The sequence below is a fragment of the Argiope bruennichi genome, chromosome 5, assembly GCF_947563725.1.
Source record: "Argiope bruennichi chromosome 5, qqArgBrue1.1, whole genome shotgun sequence".
NCBI classification, from domain to species: domain Eukaryota; kingdom Metazoa; phylum Arthropoda; class Arachnida; order Araneae; family Araneidae; genus Argiope; species Argiope bruennichi.
Window position 1 is genome coordinate 104,322,081 of NC_079155.1, and position 23,424 is coordinate 104,345,504.

At 30.3% G+C, this 23,424-nt stretch overlaps 2 non-coding genes across 2 annotated transcripts; both read left to right on the plus strand.

Moving 5' to 3' along the window:
* Positions 1–4,050: 4,050 nt before the first annotated feature.
* Trnai-uau (transfer RNA isoleucine (anticodon UAU)) lies at positions 4,051–4,142 on the plus strand. Its single transcript is given in 2 exon segments — positions 4,051–4,088; positions 4,107–4,142. It is a non-coding gene; the product is annotated as a tRNA-Ile (tRNA).
* Positions 4,143–21,776: 17,634 nt separating this feature from the next.
* On the plus strand, positions 21,777–21,849 carry Trnar-ucu (transfer RNA arginine (anticodon UCU)). Its single transcript has one exon. It is a non-coding gene; the product is annotated as a tRNA-Arg (tRNA).
* Positions 21,850–23,424: the final 1,575 nt, after the last annotated feature.

Genomic DNA, 23,424 nt, shown 5'->3' on the forward strand with positions numbered 1-23,424 from the left:
GAAGTCCCAATAGCCCAAATGTCCTTTCATAAAATTTTCAATTTACACTTTGAGGCGAACGATTCCTTGAATCCGAATCCAACGGAGATATTGAAGGCCTTATCCAACGGCTTTAATTGCGTCCCGCCTCCCACGTTGAATCGAAAAGTTCCCTTTGCATTCATCGGAATAGTTAAGCGGACAAAGTAAACGACGACTTTATTGGACAGGACGGAATTAATTGGGTCTTGCTTCGCTCCCATTGGTTCAAATACGAAAGAAGGTCAAGGGAGAATTCGTAACAGGATTTCCAAGATAGATTTCTATGTATCCAAGCCCTTTCAATTTTCCGAAGGATAGAAACCAACGGTATTAGGCTTAAGTGAGAATTAAACGAACAGATATTCCTGTTCGTTGTTGAAAATAACCTCGAAATGTTGCCATCTGCGCTAATCCTGGTGGAAATATTGTTCAGAGAAAATCGTCTGCATTATACGTATTTCTGAAAATATCCTGTAACGACTGAAAACAAAGTTCGGAAAATGTTTTATAAAAATTTTTTTGTATGTTTTTAATAAGAATGAAAAATGTGATTTAATTTGGAAAATTTCTAACTTACAAGAAAACAATTTGTTTAGAACTCATACAACTGCTGATGTCTCCCAAAAGCATTTAAATATCTAAGAAATTTTATTTCAAAAATGATTCTAAGTTTAAAGAATTATTAATATTTCATATTGTGAATTTTTAACGATATCTGTATTCTACATTTAACAAAAATATACAAATTAATTTGAACCTCTGTTAATAATAAAGATGACGTTCTACAGGCTAAACCGTTAGCCCTAGAGGAACCAAATTTCACATATATATACTTTGGAGAGCGCCGACAATGAATGCACATTGAATGTACAGCTTTAAGCGATTTTTTTTTGAAAAAAAAATTAGTCTAGAATTTAAATTAATAATCAAAAGTTTAATTAAATTTAGGCGGCTCACTGTTGCTATTAGTATTTCATATTGATACCCCCCCCCGCCGATTGCTGATAATAAAGATGGTCATTTGATTTATTTTTCCATGTAGAGTATCTTACCTTATAAGATATGTTATTCATAAAATTTTTCGAATTTTGTTTTACTTACAAGTAAAGTAATTCTACGTCTAACGGTCTGGCTATTATTCTATTAATAAAGATTTTATCTGAGCTTGCACAGACACTACAATGACTAAAAAAAATTTCTTTAAGTTACTTATTTTTAAACACTATTTATTTTTTCTATGATATAATTAGATGCATAAAAATATGGATAGAAAATTAGGCGAATGAAAATTTAATGAACAGAACAGTATAAGGCTTCTAAAATAATACGAGTTTTATGTCTATCAATATTTAAAGTTTAAAAACATTTCAGTAAAGAAGCCATAAAAACCAAGTTACAAAAAAAAAAAAAAAAAAAAAAAAATGTAGGAGAAATTTTTTACAAAGCATTAATTTACAAAGCATCACAGATGGTTAGTACATTTTAAAATTTTATTTTAGAAATAAAAAATAAAGAACCTACTCCAACACTCATCTCACCAAGAATTAAGACTCAAATACAATCAAAAATAAGTATCTACAAAAATTTATTTACCCCGCCCTGTCAAAGCATTCGGGAAAATTATGAAACAGTCGAGGTCCTTCGAAGAGACCAACAATCAGACAGGTAGTCTGTCTAGAATTCTTTAATCTTGAGAAAATTTAAAATAAAAATAAAAAAAGAGCACATCAAATAATATTTAGAAATAAAGGAAAAAATTGGAAGAAAATAGCTTGCATATACATACAAAGAAAAATTATTATTTTTTATGTACAACAATAAAAAGTTGGCAGCCATTAGCTTTTATTTTATAACCTATATTAAAATTGTTAAGTAATATTAAGATTTAACGTATTGAAATTAAGTCCGCTTTGCATCGCATCCTTCAATTTTTGAACATTAATTATTTTGATAATATTATAGGACAGTTTTTTGTTGCTTTTTTTTTTAATATTTAACTTAACCAAATATTAATTTTTTTTTTTCTCTTTACAATTTTTAAGCTTAGAAGGAAGTGGGCAGGTTACCAATTAACTTAACGAAATAAGAGAATTGGGTACCTGAAATTGCACACTTATAAAAATTTTACACTTAAAAAGTAACAAATTTCAAGCAGGTTTGTAGATTGATTTGAAATCTAAAGTCCAGAGCTCTATCAATCCAAATACGCAGTTTCTTTTATGTTCAGTAGAGCCCCAAATATTAGAAGTTCTGTTATCCGAATAGTTCAGAAGAGGGGTGGGAAGACGAATCCTACGAGAGAAATCTTTCTGCAAAAAAGTGAATAAAGACAGAGTGACTTTGACTTCTACGTTTCAGCAGTGATATTTTCATGCCGTATTTCACTATACAAAATAACATTGTTTAGTAGTGATAAAATTAATGTTATATTTACTAATAAATTAGATATGCACTACATGAATCATACAAGTATTCATCGTGCATTAGAAAGCCAGGAGAGAGAAAGAGCAGAAATTTAGAAAGCAAAACAGAAGAATGTTTTATTAGCAAGAGAGAGAGAGAGAGAGAGAGACATGTATTTTAAAAGTCTACCCCCCCCCCAAAAAAAAAGTAAAGAAAAAAGGATAGCATTTCCAATGCCATGCACACCAAACCGGCAAACGATTTTGTACGGTTGAGAAATTTCAGGAGGACGCATTGCCGGCAATTCGATAAGAAACTTGGCGTTGGATTACTTCTTAACATACTGTAATTCAAACTGATTAAAATTTATCTGACATCAGCGATAAGCTGTTTGTGATAAAGAAATCTTACGGTATTTGGTACGGTACGGTAAGTCCTAAAATAGATTTGTTTAAAGATATTGTCAACAATTTTGACAATAAAAAAGCAAGAAAATTCACGTTATATTTTCGTATTTTACAGTTATTAAATAAATTTGTATTTTATCAGCTGCTTGTGGTATCCAGTTTGTTCAACCACATTAATCGCTTTCTTAACTATTTAATTATTAATATGGAATATATTTATTTGATCTTCAGTTTGTTATATTTGATAAAATAAATATGAACTCAATGTAATTAGTCTATTACAAATTTACGGCACATGAAAATATTTATAAAAAATATTTATAAGACGCGAAATAAAAGTGGAAATAAAATTTCCACTTCGGAAATAATGCCCCCCCCCCCAAAAAAAAATGTTTTTTTTTTTTTTTTTTCAGTTCTTATGTTCGACATTGGCAAACGCACGAGATGGAATTATTTAAAGAAATAATTAAAATAGTTTGAATTTCCTGGTTAACAAAAATAATATTAATTACAGATTGTGTATCTAATTAAAGTGGAAACATTTATTAAAATTAGAAAAAAATTATGCAAATTGAGATTTGTATCATTAAAACAATAATTTTTTTGAATTTCAAAAATAGTGTAAAAATTATTTCTGTGTGATAGTATGTTATTAAGATATAAGCTGAAAAAGAGCAAAAACTAACTAAATTTTGTATTTTAAAAATTGTAAGTATCCTTTCTCATTAAAAGCACCAGTAACAAAAATTGAAGATTTTATAAAAGACATGCAAATAACAAACATTCGTCTTTATATATATTTATGTTGAGATATATATGGCTTGCCTTGGAAAATTAGGGTTAGAATAACGATATGTGTCATAATTTCAAGTTAGATCACGGTTTTGTACAAATAAATAATACTATCATTAATATTAAGTTTATCATTATTAAAATTTCTTATTTTATGTTTCAGTTTCCTTTCTTATCTCCAATTTATTACATAAACTCACTTTATTTATTCTTTCAAAATCAAATACCTTTTAAATTCAGATAAATTTAGATACAATTAATACAGAATTAAATAACTTGCAGTCTGTTATTATGCATCCATCATTCGAACTATTTAAACAACCAATTGGCTATGCAGACGCTCAAAAAACAGCGAGAATTATACTTTTGGCATTCATGACGTCAAATGTTCGTACGTCTCTTTGTTAACAAATGATCTGTTGGTGTGTCCCCAGTGGCGCAACTGGTTAGCGCGCGGTACTTATAATGCAGTACTTGCGAGTAATGCCGAGGTTGTGAGTTCGATCCTCACCTGGGGAAGGCGTCTTTTTGCCATTTTGGTGACCTATTGAGGGAACTTTTCTTCGAGGAAAACCAAACGTTATGTTAACTGTTGTTATGGAACAACTTAGAATTAAAATCTGTTAATGTTTTTTTTATGAACAAATTATATATGAAGATGAAATAAAAGTTATATAAAATATATTATTATGTAGAAAATTATTTAAAAAATAGAATTTTAAAAAGAACCTTATTTTTAGTGAAAAAATGTATGTTAAATACGTTACCCATTTGATATGGATAGAAAAATAGCCTTTAAGTGTTTTAAATAATTTTCTTTCAATCGTTGCTGATAATAAATTTGTATTTTTACATTTAAAATAATGAAATAAACAGTGGCGTTGGGAAGCATTTTTTATTGTGAATTCACAAAAAGCATCTAGTGTTGAAGAGCAATTGAAAAGATAGTTTAAAAATAAAAATACTCCAAAGAAATAATTTCAAAAATATTTCTCTATCTATTCTGATATGTATTTACACGATGTGATAATCAAAATATTATTGTGGATACGATTTTCTGAATTTTTTTGATTCATTATAATTTTTTAACTATAAAGAATGGTGTACAGATCAGTATGTAAGAGAAATGAAAAGCAAACAATAACTTTGGATTAAATACATAATTTTAAAGACAAGAGTATTTGTTAAAAATGATTTAACAATAGATTCTTGAATCTTTTTGCTAAGGAAGTAGTTTTATTTTTTGTCACTAGATGGCGCCATGCCTGAACTGCTTATTAAATTATAGATAAAAATGCATTCGGTTTCGTAATTGAATGATAGAAAGACGGAAATCGTATGCTAAAAGGAGAGGAGTAACCGTAAGCATAATTTTTGAAAACAAATGAACAAGCAAGGAATCTACGAGCTTTTGCTACGAACATGTAATAGATAATAATTCTGATGTCGTAGAATTCATTTCATTTAAAAATAACTCTGTTCTCTAAAATTGTTTTTCTTTTCTTCGTAGTGAAGTTGACACTTTTTTTTTCTGTTCTTTACAAAATCCTAGGTACCATTGTCAAATTGCATGCCAGTGCCCTTTTTAATTTTATTTTTCTCTTCATAAACTATTAAAATAATTTGGAAAAATTCTTTTAGAACAGAATCAAATTCTTTTTCAAATGATTTAAACATACCAAACTTATCCGAATCAATTCAAATTTGTGATTCATTGCATATCATTCAATCTGTTGCGATTAAAATAAGAGTAATTATTTTGCTGTTTTAAATAATTATTTGTTTGCTCGCTTTATATTTAATTCGCAGATTTATTTCGCAATTCTTACATTCAAAATTTATTTTTTAAATTAATTCTACAAATAAAAAAAAAAATTAATGTCATTTTATATGTATAATAATTATCTGAATATTTAAGAGTCCAAAGAAAGACTCTTCTACTTTTATGGTTAAAAAAATTGAGCAGTTAAAGTCCTCCTGCAGTGAGTGTCTTGGTTTCCGTCTGTCTGCGATATTGCACAAATTGTAACATTTGTCTTTTTTTTTATTTATTTATTATTATATTTTTTTTTTTTGGCGCGGGGACCTGGTGGTAAGGTCTTATATTCGGCACCTAAGGATTCCAGGTTCGAGACTTGATTCCAACGAAAAACTATCGCGTAAGCGCATGTAGTGCCACGACCCCCGTTAGACAAGGCCGGAAAACTTACGTCACAGAAAGTAATGACGTCGCTCCGAGAGGTTACACGAGTGGGTGCGAATTGGGGGACCGAGGGAGGAATTTCACCCTCTTCAAGTTTACTGATAAGAAACGAACTCTTTTCCTCACACGCCATGTTTTAGCCAGTGGCCCTCCTGTGTTTCAGTAGACAGTAAGCGCCATTTCTTATTTGCAAGAAAAATCATTTGGATTACTAAAAATAAGGAATAGAAATGCCTTTGATCTGTTGTGTTCCAAACTGTAATGGAAATTACAGGAATGGCCCAAGAGTAAGTGTTTTTGCCCTTCCTAAAAATGAAGAGCTTAAAAAGAAATGGTTAAGTGCCATACATCGTGAAGGATTTTATCCGACGCAGCATAGTAGGGTAAGCTTATTTAATTATTTTAAACTAATGCTTAATGTTTCTAAATGAAAAATCATTTATTCTCACATTAGAAATTTAACAGCTCAGTAATATCCATTATTCGTGATTTTAATCAAGTGCATTATGAAAAGAATTATTTTATAAAATGCTGTAATACAGGTAATAATGTCTGTAATTATTGTCAATAATAATTATAATATTTGCCGTAATTATGTTTACATGCTTTATTTATTATTATATCTATAATTACGTTTATATAGGTAAATTTTATTATATAAGATAACGATAAAAACATGAGAGTAAACAATAATAATTATATATTGTTTTATGTTATATATTTGTTACTGTATTTAAGTTAAACATTAAAGGAAGTCAATATTTACGAATAATTTTCTTTACTGTAGGTCTGTGAATTACATTTTAAAAAAATGATATTGAAAGAGAAACTAGTCTATTTGATTCGAAGTCAGGAAAATTATTAAGTGCCCCTCTTAAATATCCGAGACTAGTGATTGGAGCAATTCCATCTCAGGTGCCAAATTGTGCCGCTTACATGTCATCAACATTTCATAGGGAAAATCCAGAAATAAAATTATATTTACATGCTTTGTTTACTATTATATCTATAATTACGTTTATATAGTTAAATTTTATTATATAACATAACGATAAAAGCATGAGAGTAAACAATAATAATTATATATTGTTTTATGTTGTATATTTGTTACTGTATTTAAATTAAACATTAAAGGAAGTCAATATTTACGAATAATTTCCTTTACTGTAGGTCTGTGAATTACATTTAAAAAAATGATATTGAAAGAGAAACTAGTCTATTTTATTCGAAGTCAGGAAAATTATTAAGTGCCCCTCTTAAATATCCGAGACTAGTGATTGGAGCAATTCCATATATTTATCATGTAATAACCTTTCATTTCGTGGAAACCATGAAAATAATAGAAACTCCTAATAATAGAAATTTTTGTATGTTTAATCGAATAATTCAGTAAATAGAAACTGTGCTAATAAATCATATAAACAGAATTAAAAATTCGAAAATTAGAATTGGGCATCATTTAGCACTGCGATCAAATGAACAAAATATTCCTGCATTATGAAATGAAATCCTTAGCAAAATTAAAGTCTATTCAAAATCATCCAAGTACAGCAGTAACCAAATGGAATATAATCTTGATTTTTCCCCATTAAGAACAAAGGCACTTCAGTCATTATCAGGTATGAAAATATTGAAGAGAAAATATTAAATATAAATGTGTCGTTTATAGGGGTTATTAAAGTAATCATTGTGACTGGAGAAGGATTAACAAAACCTCTGTTGAAAAGATTAAGTGAGCTGGATTTAAATATTATGAATTGTAGAGGATAGGCGTAAGGCAAAGATAGCAACACGAAACGGAAGTACAAAGTTTTGCAATTTAGAATAGTTGCTCTAAATCCACATGTAATTTATATGTCTTGCACATCATACTTTTTAAATGTATTAATTTGTGATACCATTTCCAGCAGTATATATTGTATTTTTTTTTTTTGGATATTAAAACTTCTATATGCTTTTTTATACCCTTTGGGAAGCCAGAATGGATTCAGTTAAAGCAATGTATACACAGTTTGAAAAAATTTGTAATGTCCTAGAAGAATTTATTGAGGTAAATAGAGATAGTACAGCGGTATGCGAAGTAAAAAATATTGGAATCAATAAAAGAAATACCATTTATTTTATACTTAATAGTATAGTTTTCAATATTGCCCAAAATTAACACTATCAGTGAACTATTTCAACTAAAAACAGTTGTTTTTTATTCGGCTTTTAAATTGATCAGTAAAATTAAAACTGAAGTTCAAAATTTAAGTACAAAATTCAACACATTTTTAGATGAATCAAAAGTGATAGAATGCAATTTGAATAATTCAGAAAATTTTCTTAAAACACGAATTTGAAAAAGAAAAAGGTCATATTCCGAAATAAAAGAAGATGAAGTTAAAGAATTTGGGTATTAAAAATATCACAGCAATTGATACTGTTATTGTACAGAGAGAAGGTAGATTTAAAAATGTGTCAATTTAATCACTAATATAAAAAATTTCAAATTAAATTCAGCAAATTAAAAGTAAGGAAGAAGTGTAGTTGGTCAAGGCGTGAAGAAGCTTACAAGCATTTGCTATACAAATCATCGAAAAAAAATGGTGATTTTTCTGAAGTAATTAAAAGCAAAAACAAATTCATTTAACAAATATACACGAAATAGCATTATATATAATGTTTATAATTTTTCTTTTTTTTACTTAAAAAAAAATTGCGGCTCCAAATGGTTTCTTCCACCCAATCTCTTTTATATTTAAGGCCGGCTCTGATTATAATTCAGAACTTCTATACCTTATGTGAATAAGAAATTTTGAAATTTTCTAATCAAAAATATTTCGCAACAGATATAATTTTTAATGATGTAGTGAATGAAGAAGAAGTACATCATTATGGCAAAGGCATAATGGCCATAAACCGGAAAATGTTTATAGATTGGCAATCTGGTCTGCAGTCAATGCATTATTGAATAATTACATGATAGTTTGAAAAGCTCTTCTAAAACCGGAAAGGAAAGAAAATTTGATAAATTTAGTAAAGATATTTCTAACAAAGTAATGATAAAATATATAGTTAAATAAGAAAGCTCTTCTAATGTTTCAAAGATTTATTGGATATTTTTTTGAATATAATACTGTTTCGTGAAATATTCTTTTTATTGCTTTCTTGGAGTTGACGCCACGGCAAATATTCATAAAACCATTATTGTATGGAATTGTTTTGAAATTAATCAACAAAGGCATTGCAAATGTATTTTTTATATTATAATTTAAAAATTTATGTACCATATATGAAGAAGAAATTTTGAAATTTTCTAATCAAAAATATTTTGCAACAGATATAATTTTTAATGATGTAGTGAATGAAGAAAATAGTTTTAAATCTAAGGGAGATACACCTACTGGGAAACCTGCCCTGCACTTAATGCAAAAAAGGTAATGCATACCAAGCACCGTACCTCCAGGGTGATGTGGAAAGCGGCTGCATTTTAATTATTAATGAATTCTACAATATATGTGTGTTGAATTGCATGATATGGAAGTATATGAAATGATATTAACAAGTGAAAAGTAATTTCTCTTCACTCTCTAGCGCGCAGAGACTTGACGTTAAGGGAATGGAGTGTGCCGTCTCGTCGTGACGTCACGGAAACCCGCAGAGGCCTTGTCTATCGGGGGTTGTGGTAGTGCACGTTAAATCCGTCGGAGCTAAATCTCCTCCCACTGGTGTGGTGTAGAAGCTTAGAGAGGGGGTGCGAACTCATATGTCGTCCTCGTCATCTGATCACGGTTCAGAATTATGAGGTCAATCTCAAAATAGCCCTAGTCTTAGTTTAAAACGGGTTTATATAACTATGCTAAACTTTCATTCTTTATTGATATGACAGTTTTTTTAGTTCACCTTTTATATATATTAATTTATGAAACATTTAGTATGGATATTTTTTTTCACTTATAATTATAACAATTTTCATACTTTTATATGTATAATGCATTGTTATAATAATGTCACTTTTTGACATATTAGAATGACAATCATATTAAAATTTCTCATAAGAGTTCGCTCTCCCTTCAGAAACTAACTCTTATTGATGGGAAACGGATTTTCATTTTTTTTCTTTTGTTTGTTTATTTACCACTATTAGCAGAATGGAAAGGATAAATAATGTTTCTCCAGATGAATGATTTTTTTATCCTTTTTGTGTTACTGTTTCATTAATCACTTCACTTCATTTTTATTCTGATTGCTTTATGAGATCGTTTCGTTGCCTTTTTCAACCACAAAAACATAAGAGTTATTAAATATTTAATAAAACACTAACAATGGAGGGAATTCCTTTGTAACAATGAAAATTATTTCTGAAAATTACACAAAAAATATTGCCAAAATTCAAGAAGAAATTATATGATGAATGAAGTAATATGATTAAATTTAAAAATGATGTAAAAATTATTTTTGAGCAAAAATATTTTTGGAAGTTATCTCAAAGAGACCTGAAAATGTAGATTTACTTTTAGTTAATTAAAATTTTAATTAAAATTACAGAAAATCGCTCTGAGGGGGTTACATTTCCATCCACCAAAGTATATATGTGGCAATTTTAGTAGTTCTAAGTTAGATGGTTTGGCCTGTTGAGTTCCAACACAACCACATGTTGCTCTATTTTTGGTTACTTAACATTCTAATTAAAATTGCAAAAACTCGCTCTAGGGTGTACATTTCCACCCTCCAAAGAATATATGTTCTGGTAGGTCTAAGTTAGGTCTGACTTGTGGAGTTCCAACAGACCCACATGTTGCTCTATTTTGGTTACTTAACATTCCAATTAAAATTGCACAAACTCGCTCTAGGGTGTTCATTCCCACCCTCCAAAGAATATATGTTCCAGTTATGGTAGCTCTAAGATAGATGGTCTGGCCTGTGGAGTTCCAACACACCATACACCCACACCATATAGTAACAAATGTTCACAGATAGGAGATATTTCGACGCTGTGGGAATGAAAATATTTAATAATTTCAACGAACTCATGGAAAATGAATTATGAAAAAATTCATTAATGTTCGAGTGATAAAAAAAATGCACAAACGGAAACGTACGCCATGAAATATGAAACTCAGAAAAATATTCTTTTATTAGTCAATATTAGGTTTACATCTTCAATGTTGACATTATTTTTGTGTATAAAATATCGCTTCGGACATTTCACAATATTAGGTTTACATCTTCAATGTTGACATTATTTTTGTGTATAAAATATCGCTTCGGACATTTCACAATATTAGGTTTACATCTTCAATGTTGACATTATTTTTGTGTATAAAATATCGCCTCGGACATTTGTATGTGAATTTATCTCTCCATGTCCTCCACAGACTGCATGTGGAACTTAGTTTCATTCATTCATTAGGATCTTCAGATACTTTTAAGTAGGGAAATTTATTATATGTCCACCTTGTGTTTGTTCATTGACAAATTATGAACAAACACATTTTATAAGGGAGGGGTCTTACCGAAATTTTCCCGTATACTCTCTTATAAATGTATTTTTGTTTTAATATCTGAATGCCATTGGCGAACAAGAGATACGAAAAAAAAATATTAGATTGCGATATTTGTCGATTAATTGATGGGATATGATTAATATACAAATACAAAAAAAAAAAAAAAAGGATTGTGTATTTTGCAAGCTTTTTTTTTTTCTGAATGATTAAAATCAAAATTTTAATTACAACGGTAATCATAAGATCAGCTGTCGAATTTCATTTATTTAAGTAATTGTGTTTATATGCTTGTGAAAGTGAAAATCGATGGCGGCTAACCCCTTGATGGATTTGGTTCCAAATTTAATAGATATTAACACCTGAAATGTTGAATTTTTGTGCCAAATTTTATTTACCTAGTTTTTGTGTTGATTTATTTCGGACAGCTGGATTTTCTTTGAAGGAATTTCTTTCAAAATTCGATAGAAATTCAGAAATTTAGTGCTTAATCTTTATATCAAATTTCATCCGTCTAGCCCAAACCGTTTTTGAATTATTTTGTTCACGGACAGACAGACATGATTCCCAAAATGAGTTTTCTGGACTCAAGGATTCTGAAAAGCGGGGATTCGTCAAAATCTTGAGTCCGAATTTCTTAGGAATCTTTCTCTTGATGTATATATATATAAAAAAAAGTTAAAGTTAAAAAAATATATAAAAAATTATTTTATTATTATCTAAAAATTTAAAAAAAAACATAAAATAATTACTAAAAGCAGAGGAAAATTTCTATGAAAAAAAAACTAGTATCAGAGAAATGTTTATTTTTAAAATTTAAAAGTCATATATTTATCCCTTCCAATAATATGTCCCAAAGTTGCTGATTTGTCTTACTAATAATTCGATTTATTTTTAACTAGCCGCCTTTGGCGACCAGCCGGTTCGCCAATCTTAATGTTCGTTAAAATTTTAATAATTAAATATTTTAGGCAATTCCAACTTTAATAGATTCTTCAGCAAAATATTTTAAAACTTCAAATTTTGATAGTCATATAATTCACTCATAATATTATAAAGGCCTTCAGTCATAACGTGATATGTATCTCTCTAATTTTCTGTTACCCCCTCGTAGAATTTATGTTTTAAATTAAAGTGTAAATGATTAATCTGCAATTAATATAATAATATTTTTTACTGAAACAAAGCATTTTTTTGATAATATGATTACTGATAATAGAGTCACTGAGCGTTTAAACTTTATGGGCACTAAAGAATATCTTTCTTAATTTATGTAATATCTCAAGAATTTGTCAACAAAATTTTCTCAGATTCATCATGAACAGATTGACTCATTAACAATGTTTAATTTTAAATGCATCAAACACTAAGAAAATAAAATGAATCGTTTAAAATAATCGGTCTAAAACAGGTTTAAAAAACTACTTAAAAACGATGTACTTAAAACTATAAGCATATACAAAAAATATATAACTAACATAAATACAATTTAATTACAAAAGCATGCAACTAACCTAAAAATAATTTAAATAATTGAAAACAGGTTAAAAAAAAAACTACTTAAAAAACGATGTACTTAAAACTATAAGCATATACAAAAAATATATAACTAACATAAATACAATTTGCTTACAAAAGCATGCAACTAACCTAAAAATAATTTAAATCATCCGTTGATAGTGGTTGTCACGACAACAATCAGAACAATGCGCATGCGTGAATTTTCTTCGCCAGTTAGGTAACACAAATGCGTGAATTTTTCTACGCCAGTTGGGATAACGCTATGCAGATTATACATTTTTAATTTCCCTTATTCTGTGTTATTTTAATTCAAAAGTATTTCAGAATGAATCTGAAACATGGATTAATTAACAATGTTTCATTTTAAATGCATAAAACATTAAGAAAATAAACAGAATCGTTTGAAATAATCCGCCGAAAAACGTTAACCCTAGCCTCGTTACTGTTGGGAGAAAAAAAAAACTGAAGCCTTACACATTTGGCGGTGGGGAAAATGGAAGATTTTTTTGGCGGGAAAGTTAGTTTTTAATTAATAATTAAAATTCTAATGAAAATTTCAAAGAAAAGGGACCCCAGGTGCACATTTCCGACCTTTAAGGTATACATGTACCAAATTTGATAGCTGTATGTCAAATGACCTGGCCTGTAGAGCGCCAACACACACACACATACACACACATTGAGCTTTATTATAAGTATAGATTAAAAATCTAAAATTTTGAAAAGGTATCAGGGAGCTCTTATTACTTAAGAAGAGATTGAATTCCAATTTGATAGGTTTAAGTCCACCAGCCTGTCATGTACAGAATTTTAAACGATTTTTATATCCTGCATGTCGTATAATGCGAATCAAGTTTTTCCCCTCATAATTTACAGCTAATACTAGTCTATAATCATTATCATATTAAAAAAAATTCAAGTATGATTTGTTGATCGAAATTGTGAGGATAAATCAAATATTCAATGATAAGACTAGAGAAATGCTCTCTGAAAGATACTGTTGGAAACAAAAAATTGAATTAAATGCGATTTTATGTCATCATTAAAAAGTTTGCCATTTAAGAAGTTTTACATTGAAATCTAAACATCTACATCTACACATCTACATCTACATCTACACGAAAAAAAAAAAAAATCTGAAGCTGCTAGGTCAAGGTTCTATGGTGGTAAAGACAATGTATCCCAGCCTAGCTCCAAAGCTTTTTGAAGCAAGGTTGTGTAGGACTATACTTTATCATACTGTAAAACAACAACTTTACTTGAGGATTTGCCAATTCTGGCCGCAGTTCTTGAATTGCATTGTTCACTTTAATAAGTTATTGAACGCAGATGTTAGTGTGTCGGATTGTTATGAGCGAGGATAGAACCTGGGACCTTGGGGTTCGCAGCCGAGTAACAAGACCACAAGACAAAAGCAGTTGCCTGTGTTTCGCAGCTGTTATCTGACTTATAAGCTTTCCATCACATTAGTATTAACTGGTCGGCTTCTTTGTAAAAGTTTTAAGAGCAGAATTATTTCATAATCACACAAAAACGGCAGTTAAGTCTTTTTGTGGTTCATTACAATCTTTTCTGACTAACCTTGCTCAGTTTTCATCACAAGCAATTAATAAATTGATCCATTTCTTTGCATTTCAGAAACTTATAACAGATTTCAATGAGTTGCATCAAATGAATTTCTTTAGAGACTGATGAGCGACCCATAAATCGTGTCTATATACATAGCCAATCTGTTAAACTTTTTTTGAATGCAACAGATAAGATTTTTTGTTGCATGTATAAGATATATTGAGTTTTTCTGCAATTTCAGGTGTTGTGCTATGGCGATGTGAGTCGATAATATTCTTGATACGGCAGTCAGCAACTTTAACTGGATTGCCATATTGGTGAGCATTTTTTAGTAATAAATCACCAGAATGCAATTCGGCAAACCAATTTTCTCATTGCCTTTCTTTCAAGGCACCATTCTCATATATAGCTTAACTTATATATAACATAACTTCTTGTATTCTGTGAATATACCTTAATCAATAAAAAAAAGTGTCTGCAATGTGTATCCTATTCTTCCACTTTTAAAGTACGATAAAAATGAAGCTAAATAACTAATCGATATAATTTTCTTATAATTAAAGGTAGACATACGAATATATATATATATATGTAATATTATTTCGAATCCTGTAGACTAAATAATCTGTAACATTATTTTGGTTGAAACAGAATGCAAGTTTTAAGACACAGACGAGACGTTCTATTTTTAATTACGTTTTATTCTCTCTTTAATATCCATCTCGGGAAAGCAATTTATTTACAAGCAGAGGCAGTGCTGCACAAAAGCAGAAGTAACGAAGAAAGGGATGAAAGCAAAAATGGGACGATCAGATGATCACTAGTCTTATAGCGCGTGGTCGGAAATCCTTAACATAGGATTTCCGGCCACGGGCTAATTCAATACATATGTTGACCTTTGACACCTTTTCAAGGGCACCGAAGATATCGCTTTCATTTGATACGTAGTACTGATGGCGTATTATTTTTACAAAGGTATTAATTAAACTGAAAGTGGAATTGGATCACGAAATAAGAGAGGATTTTAAGAATGAAGTTACCATGGGCTAAATTAAGATAAATTTTTAAAAATTAATTTGGATTGAATTAAGAGTTTAAAATATCATTACATATACATGTTCTTTTGTCTTATCAACATGTCCTGCATTGTGGATATGTTGACAAAACAAAAGAACGTACTAAGCCATCTACTGACAAAATACACAATTATTTAGCTGCCAGATCAATAATTTATCTGAAGTCCAAGTCAAATAATTGAAAATATTTATAAACTTTTTTTACAAATATTTTATGTTTGCACAGTAAAACACCAGATAAATCTAATAATGAAAAAAAAAATTCTAATTAAATGATTTTTTAGCAATAATTCTGACGAAGGCTGTAGGTTTTTTTCAAATAAAGTAACTTATTTTTTTTTTTATTCGTTTCATCCATCGATATTCATTCTTTTGAAATTTCGAATTTGATAATAATTCTTTTCATTTTCTAATAGATTTTTTTTATGATTTCATTTTTTTTTTAATATTGCCAGTTTCATTCACATGAGTATTATCCCCCCCCCTTCCTCATAAAATTGCTATTTATTCTCACAAAAGAAGGAAAAAAAAAGGGGGGGGGACGAAAAAAAATCATCATTCACTCCCATACCTAAGCAATGCAGCATATATAAAAAACATAAATAATTCTTTATTCGTCCATTTCATTTATCTTTAAGAAAAATGTAATTATAGCTGCATGGAATGAAACGTTAAAATGAATTTTATAACTTTTTTGCTGGCATCATTCGTTCGGATGAAAACAACAATAATAATGATTAAAAAAATGCAGAATGCCTTAATTCTGGCAAAGTGTGGGTGTAGGGCCGCTTTTAATGTTCTGCAGGCTGGAAAAATGGTGTTATTTACACAAAACATATTTGGCTGATGGTCAGAGGAAATTTTTTTAATCATTTTTTTTTCTTCTCCACTCTTACAGTTCCACGAAATAAGAACTTCATTAATAGCAAACTCAAGCGTGCATGCTGGGACGAGGAAAAGAAAAAAAAAAGAAAAAAAGGAAAAGCTTTTTTTTTCTCATCTTCCCCCTCTTTTGCACACCGGTTGGAAGGGAAAAAAAAACTGCAAGTAAAAAAAAAAAAAAAAAAAAAAAAAAGGAGTAAGTATTGAAAATAAATATTTGCAAACGGTTTATTTTTCTTACTTGTAAAAATAAAATAATTTTTTTCTGAATTTTTATTGCTATAAATTAGGTTTAAATATTTTCTTTGACAATAGGTTGATACATCGAAGCCTGTAGCTTGAGATTATTTGAAATGCCCATTTAAAGGAATTTATTCCCCTAAATATGCCAAGGATTTAATTGTAAATTAAAGCTTAATTAAATATTAATTACTTAAAGCTTAATTAAATATTAATTCATTTCAAATTTTAAATTTCAGAACTAATTAGAGTGGCTTTTTTTTTGTTTTTTTTTTTTACTTGTCATTTAATCAGGTTGTCCTGAATATAATCCACAGAATAGTTTTATTTTTTATACCAATTCTGTTAAATAAATATGTACGCCTGTCTGCATGTGGAAACGTCCAACAGTAATTGAAATGAAAAACTGTTGAATTTTGAAGTTTGGCATAAAAACGCTGTGTTAATTGTAGCACGATCAACGATTTTCACTTAAAGGTATTTTTACATGGGATAAGTGAGAATAAATAATTAACGACTAAGTATATTTGAAGCACGGCTTTACGCGTGTCTCTGACTTTAAGTAGATATAATTTTCAAATTAATTTTATAAAGCCCAGCGTTTTATTCTACGGAAAGTAACAAAGATAAACAGAAAGCATTTTATTATTTCATTTTTGCTTTGTCTGTCAAGTCAATATGTATCTTGAAAGCTTAAAGCTATTTTCATAGTGCAAATATCACCCATTAGTCATATGTTAATTTTTTCCCATTTTTTTATTTTTGAGGAATACGGATTTAATTACTAATTTTCTTATATTTAACTGTAATTTGAAAAATAAATTAATATTGTTACAAACCTTTAATGCTGCTTCCCAGCACCGTTAATATTCCCAGCAACGGAACGATCAATTTACAACTATCTGTATTGGGTGCTGCTCGGGTGCCGAGCTAGTAGTCCCAGAGCTTGGCGACCATTTGGCAACTTGGTGATGTATTGGGCGACTTTGGTGACAAAATAGATAATGCTGGAAACTTCGAGAATTTTAACGATCCATCCAATAGGACCTGAGATATGCCTGATTGGCTCAGAAGGTTCTCGGCCCGCCTCCCGGGAACTATAAAAGGACGGCAGTCTCAAGCTTCAGTGAGGCGGAGTTGGAGTCGAAAATAAGTAACGAGTCATCGAGAGGATAACGAAGCAACGGTGGAATAGTCCAGCATTGTGTGGAGCTAAGCGATTGCCGAACTGAGCTGTGTGCCGAGTCCTGGTGTTTATTATGGAAGCAGAATCAAATCGAGTGAGGAGTAGCCAGTCATGTAGTAGTGAGTCGACAGTTGAATACAGCTAAAGCGAGGAGAAAGTGGAGAATTTCAGCCGTTTGGAAAGACCGTAGAGCGAAGCTCCGAAGACTCCCTCTCCTGCTGAATTCTGTCTGGTCGCTTTGTGCGCTGTGATCGTTGTTGCTACCGATAACAAAATTGTGGGCTACTGTTTCCTGTAGTGTGCTGTTGTGTGTTCATCTCGGCTGTACATTTTTTGTCTTTTTTGATGATTTTTCTTATGCATTTGATTGTAATATCATTTGTAATTATTTAAAAATACAGTACAATCTGTACATCGAAAAGAATAAACAATTGTCATTCTAACGATATTTATTTTTCACTTCTGATATAATTAACTGATTTTTAAAACATTAAAAAAGTAGCTTACTACAAAATTTTAAGAATTAAAACAAAATTCTCTGCATCTGATATTCTAAATCCATTATATTTTTCCATTTTTTTTAGGTTATTATTGGAATATTTATTTCGTACTTAAAATGAGAAAATCAAGATGCCTTTCTTTTTACTGATGTTTTATTACCTGTTATCTTGAAAATTTGAAAGATTTTCTTTGCCAATCCCCGGCAGGAAATCCTCGGAGAAGAAAATTTATTCCTTCGCTGATTTTAAAAGAAGTTAAATTCAAAAATAAAGAGTCATAAAAAAAATTAATGAAATTTAAATTATAACAGTATCATCGCAGTAAATTTTCTAATTTGAATCTCCCTCTTTTTTACTTGTTTTTCATTTTTATTTATTTATCTTGGTAATATCATTATCACGAAAAAAAATGTGCAATATTAATTTTTTAAAATATCGTTTACATAATTTCATTTTTAGTTATCATCATATAATGGAAAATGTCAGCTAGTTATTGCTAAAAAGGAAATTTTTTTCTAATTTTTGACAAATCAATGTGGGAAAAAAAAGTAGGTTGATAATGTCATTAAAAAGCGGGTAATGAGATCATGTTTCTGCTATTCGGTTTCTCTGAAAAAACTATTCATGTCGTAGGATCAAAGTTGTTAAGATTTGTAGAGAATATACCTGACAGTAAAGGTTGGAATTTTTGCTTATAATTATTTCAAGGCAGTTTTTTAATGATGAGTGTGTGTTGTATTTCAAGCACTTCGCAATATATTTTGTAGCTCTATTCTTGTCTGAGATGAACATATGCCACTATATGTAAAAGATTATATCCTAATAAAATTATTTTAAAAAAAAAGAACATAATTTTTAAAAGCAGAACATGTTTAATTATACATTTTTGAAATTGCGTGTTCAGATCACGTCCGGGTCACCAATGTGCGGGTTGGGGTTCGAACTCGCAACGTTAGGGTTCATTGCCGAGTAACATAACCACTAGACAAAAGAGTACTCTCTTCTCCGGAAGTTGTTATCTGGCTTATAATATTACCACCACATGTCTAATTTTTAAAATTGAAGATCAGATATTTAATGAAGGGAAACCTGTTTTCGAATGAGATAAATAATTTCATTTAAAGTTATGCATCTTTTATAGACTGATGCACACTTTGGGTTACTTTTTGCTTGATGTCGATGTTACTTTTTGAAGAAATGAATTAAAAAAAATGCTTTTGAAACACAAAAATATGCAGCGTCTTAATTCATGAATCCAAAAAACCTCATTTCATGAAATAGTTGAGTATTAATAGCTTATTTTTGTTTAGAATAAAAATGAAATATCCATTCTTTTTATTGTTGCTTAAGGCACTTGTCATAGACATGCCCTCTGACAAGGTCCGCGATTTTGAGCAGAGTTTGTAGCGTCTCTTGATTCAGTAGCGCCATCTACGTCTCAGCTACTCATGCGTCACAACTCTTTTCACAAGACTGATTTCATGTATGCATTTCATTCACAAATCGTAATTTAGGCCTGAATCAGAGAACGATCGCCTCTGATCCAGTACCCACAGTGGTGCTCTCTCGACTTGGAGGACTTTGCGGCTACGATCTATCTATATATGAATGCCATCCACCCTGTGCACGGAGGGCCTTCATCCGTCGGGGTTCAAACCCACAACCCTAAGAACGCGAATCCAACGCCCTACCAACCAGGCTATCCCAATCCACAAGGTTTTTTAACTTTTTTTTTTTTTTTTTGTTATTGTTAATAAATGAAATCTTTCTAAATTCAAATTAGGTTCCATGAATTTTTCTTGGACAAAAAAAAAAAAAAAAAAAATGTTGATTATGAAGAAATTGTGTTATAAATGTATTTAAAGAAAACCTAACTTTTGCCTTGCCATATGATTGCAGATATTTCAGTTAAAACACTTTGAATAAGAATCAGCCTAAAATATGACTTTAAAAAAAAATGCTTCGGTGTTGGACCATTCAAGATATTTGACGTTTACCATCAAGTCACAAGGATAATGTCTTCTTCAAATAATTTCTTTTGCATTGGGGGTTGGAAACTTTTTGTCTGAAGACTAAAACGCCCTCTCTGTGATAAGCAGATTTTAACCGTCGATAATGGTCTCCTCAAAATTTTCTCGAATACTGTTTGACAACGGATTGTAAAACCCTCCGCGCTTTTGCGCATACGTTAGGATGGGTTCAATTCGTCAAAATAAGGGTGAGAGGAAAGATGGAAGGTGGAGATGTTTACATTTAACAATGAAGTAAACTCAATGGAGGGAAATCCAAGGTCAAAGGTGAATACCGGAAATGCGCACATCGTTCCGCGTCTCACCCTTTAATGAGATGGAATCCGTCGAAACATAATTGTGCGACGAGACTATTGCCGCTATTGTCTTGCATGGCATTGGCGAACAATAGTTGTGAAATATTGATTTTTGGCGTGAATGTAGAATTTTTAATGACGCTATCGGGTGGTAATTTTTTTTGGCGAATAATTCATGGCATGGGGTTAAGACCTCCAAAAACGAATTTGGATTTTGGATTTTTTTTTTCCCGACAGATTAAATTCAAAATTTGACATAGAATTGCATTTGTAATCTCAAGACCACACGCCAAATTTCATTTATTTAAACTATATCATTTACATGCATGTTGAAGTACAGACAGACATTCGGTCACCCTTTCAACCGATTTGGTTAGAAATTTGAAAGGAATCTATTATTTTAGATTTTAAATCTATGTACCGCATTTTATATTTTATTTATAGTTATCATGTTCATTTGCACTCGGACACCAGGACAGACAGATTTGTTTCCGCTGAATTTATTCTTTCAAAATTAGATAGAAGTTTTCAAATTTAATAATAAAATCGAGTAATAAATTTTCTCTATCTGTCCGAAGCATTTTTGAGTTATGTTTACAGACAGACAGTCATAATTGTAAGTCAGAAAAGTGGCAACTCGTCTAATTCTTATTTTTTTATTACTATAATACTATCTCTTTGTATACTTCATATACAAGAAAGCAAACTGAAACAGGTGGTTAAGGCTACCAGATAAGGGAAACTTTTAATTTCAGACCGTTAAATTACATTATCTAAATACAGGATGGAGACTGAAAATCCCTAAAAATCTTAAGCTGCATCTCAAGGTGATTAAAAAGAAAGTTTATTCTTTCAGAAACACAATCGATTTTATTTTGCATATAAAAAGTATTACATAGAGAGAAAAAAAATTGATAAAATTAACTCTATTTAAGGAAAGAATGAAGAGATGGCCGTATTCCAAGAATATGATTAATTGTTTAAGCACCTTGACTGTTATAGCAGGCCTCTAAAAAGCCATAAAAGGAATTCATGTAAAGAGACGAGGATTCATTTAGAAAAAATGAACAGCTGCTATAATTGAGGAAGCAGTACGCCTATAAAAGCTACTTAACACGCTGAAAAATTTATTATGTCGTTAATATAAATATACACCGCAATGTGGCCCCTGTAGCGCAGTGGATAGCGCGTTGGACTTCTAATCCAAAGGTCCCGGGTTCGAATCCCGGCAGGGGTGGTGAAGTGTGGTTGAACTTTATTTTACAACTCCCTCATTCTGGAGGTCATGATAATTATTTCCCTATCCTAAAGCAGTTCTTTGCTAAGTTTTTTTTTATTACTTTTGACTAAAAAGCTGATATTAGTTAATAATTTCAAAGGCTCAGAAATAACAATAAAAGCTTTGGGGAAGCTTATACAGAAAATCATATCAATCATATTTTTTTTTGCTGTTATTTTTAGCTATTGATGTATTAAATACTTAACGTTGAAAAGAATGTTAGTATAAATTTTTACTGAACTACTCAATGATAATTAGAAGTTTAATTTTCTTTTTCTCATCCTCTTGTATAATTTCCTCACGATAGTTTTAATTCTGGTAACCCTATCTAAAACTAGCAAGTCCTTTTTATTCATATGTTTTCACATACATCTGTGGAGTCTGAGCAAATCTTATTTTTTTCTACCATTTTATTTATTCTTTTATCTGAAAGATAAAACAATATCTTAGGCAATAAATTTTAAAATACAAGTGACTGGGTTTGCTGAAAATTCTTACAACAATATGTCCTTTTGGCATTTTTCTAGAAACGAAAAATAAGTTTTGAATTGGTGGAAGAAATTTTGATAGTATGGCAGAATCACTTAATGTTAATGGTGTCCTTGAAACTTGAAAGGAATTTGTACAAAATTTGATAGAAATTTACAAATTTGTGGTTAACTCAGTATTATCTAGCTCAAAACATTTTTGAGTTATCTTTGATATAGCTAGACAGACAGACATAACGCTAAAAATATACTTTTCGAACTCGTCAGCCTGTTTCATGCTTTGCAGAGAAAACTTTCAGAGAAAAATACCGAGAAAAAATACCGCAGAGAAAAATACCGAGCTCGCATTTTTCGAACATTAACCGCACCCACTCTTTCCATACTTAATATTCCAGAAAATAAAATTTTTATTTAAAAAAAAAATATTATTGAATTATTTATTGCTAATATTTAGCAATAAAATTTCGTTATCTTTACCAACAAAGTGCAAAAATATGTATACAAATGACAAAGTTTTTCCATTCCAAAATTTGCTTCAATCTACCTTAAAAACCACTTGCTGGCAATTTACGGATATTTCATTTAACTTTCCGTTTCGATCTCTTTTACGAATCTAAGAAGTATAGATCCGGTTGTCTTCAATCCTATTTATTGGTTTCAACAAAGGTATGCCACTTTTAATTTTCTCCGCCACTCTCATAAGAAGGGGGGGAAAATGCAGAGGCATAATAAAAACCTCACAAAATTTAAACAATATCCCTTTTCCGGCAACTTAAATTCCAAGCCCCTACAAACCCCTTTTAACTAAATGAGCTCAAACACCTTTGCTTAACGAGCATCCGGACTGAAAACATTGAAATGATGAAATCCCCCTCACGGTGAATAACCCCTAAAAGAGCTCGTTACAATCTCTGCCGGATTTGAACAATTCGCGACGGACCGGAGACCCGTCGGAAGTTGCAAATTACGTTGCGAGGACACCGTTTGAAGAGCTTTGGCGAATTGCTTATCGGGTTGTGTTTCAACCTTGGCGATATTTAGAATG